A 2,366-nucleotide genomic window follows, 5' to 3' on the forward strand; every position below is an offset into this window, starting at 1 on the left:
TTATTAATTTATGGGTATAAACTCTCTAATATCTATAAATATAAGTTATGTTAATTTGTGTATATAAATTTTAATAAATATATATATAAATTTTATATTTTATGTGTATAAACTTTTTTAAATATAGGTACAAACTATTAATGATAAAATATTAACTTAAAATAATAATATTTATTGATCATATTGTATTGTTAAAAAATTTATGTTGAGTAAAATATATTTCTATCCTAAACTATTTTTTTAACTCTCATTCTTCCCCCTTCCCATCTTCGTTTAGAAAATGACATTACAGCCCCTAATGATTAACTCCGTCAGACATGCTACCTCCCTTTATTAATATTTCCGTTCAGAGCTAATAAATTTTGTCTACGTAATACATTAGCTGATGATCTGTCAAGGAACCATTTCAAAGGACAAAACGCCACATGTTATGTTAGCAATATGCTACAATAAAATAGGATCATTAAACTCCTGAAAAAGATTTTAGGAGATACTTAAACTAATTCAAACATAAACCTATAATGAACCATGAAGTAGGACAAGTATCCCTAAATTTTAATAAGTCATTGTATCAGCTACTGCACTGGTTATTGGCCAGTAATCATGTAATAACTCTAATTTTTGTACTAATGTGAATTTTTTTAAAATAATATTTTAAAGTGATTAATTTTATTATCACGAGTTGATTTTGAATTCCAAAGTAAAATAGATGATAATATAATTTTATTATTATCTTATTTATTTATTTTACTTGTTCTAATTATAATGGAACTTAGATAATAATATTAATATTATTATTAAATTCAATTTTTTGCCAATAAAATTAATTATTGGTATTTCTTGATAAACTTAAAGTTGCTAAAGCCCCATAAATATCTTTATATTGATAAATTACTAATGTTATTTGTATTAGTAACTCACATCATGTCAAACCTCCTGTATTATTATCTTAACTCATCCTATGATCTTTAAATAGCACTATTACTTAATAATATTTAACCTATTATATATATATATAAAGGTGACATGTAATCACCCTTTCTTTGCCCAAATCATCATCACATCCATTAAGCATATTCATTATGCAATAACCGAACTTGCATGTATCCATACAAGAAGAGAGAATGGCCGAAGTTCATGTGAAAACTGTGAGTTCCTTTTAATTTTCTTTTTTGATTTTTTTGATCCATAACTGCAATAAAAATTTTAATCCGATCAAAGTATTTGTATCCTCCTCCTCTACACGGTGGCGTTATTTTTATCCGATAAAATTTGACGGTGACGAAGTTCTATTTTCCTTCGAGTTTAGCCAATTCGAGTTCTAAGAAATACAGACGATTTCTGATTATTTTTTTTCAGTAGCTCGATCAAAAATCTTTTTCGGAGTTTTCGTTGATTTTAAATTCGTACGGAGGTAGGATTTGGTAATTTTATAATAATTAAATATGAAATTGATAAGTGAATGTTGGTTTAATTGATTACTATTTGACTTTGATTAACTTTACGTTAATATTCTACGAAGTTTATTGTCGTTGTTTGTAAATTGTGGTTCGACCGTGCAGAACAGCCCAACTGGAATTATTTTGATGACTTTGGGGATGTTGTGAATGAAAATTATTGATTAAAAGTGATAAAGTTTGATGGCTGATAGATTAAACTAAAAGCTGTGAAAAATCGATAACCGAAAATCTCGAAAACGAATTAAAATACAAGTAATATTTTGAAAGGAAAGGGTTAAGTGTTTTGGTTTTAATATAAAAGAAAGATTAGTAATTACATTTTATTTTTGAAGGGTAATATTGTATTTGTATATAAAAATCGAGGTATAACTTATAATTGTATAAGCTTTCAGGTATTTTGGGTAATAAATAAACTTTGGGGATAAAATGTATGTTTTATAACAGTTTAGGTTATATTTACAAATATAAAAATAAGTGAGGGTTTAAATATAATTTTATAAAATATTGAGTTCGAAAATAGAATATTAAAAAGTTCTTGATTTAGAAAGTAGTTAATAAAAGTTTTAAAAATAAGGTTTTATAAACTAAGTTTTAAAAGAAGATTATAAATATTATTTTAAATACTTCTTTAAAATTACTCATTTATATTAAAATAAATTATTATTATAATTAGTATTTATCAAAGATATTATTTTGTAAAAATATTATAATGTGTAATTGATAAACTACTATTTTATGGTTTATCTTGTGCTCAATTGAGTGGTTTTTATCAACTCTTTACCCACTTATTCATACTATTTGCATGTTTTATATTTTCCTTCATGATTTTGTGCTTTGATTGAAAACATGCTTCTTTGGACTTATATTTGCTTATTATTAATCCTCTCTTATTACCATTAGATGCCT

This window comes from Arachis hypogaea, chromosome 4 (assembly GCF_003086295.3).
Source record: "Arachis hypogaea cultivar Tifrunner chromosome 4, arahy.Tifrunner.gnm2.J5K5, whole genome shotgun sequence".
In the NCBI taxonomy this organism is placed as follows: domain Eukaryota; kingdom Viridiplantae; phylum Streptophyta; class Magnoliopsida; order Fabales; family Fabaceae; genus Arachis; species Arachis hypogaea.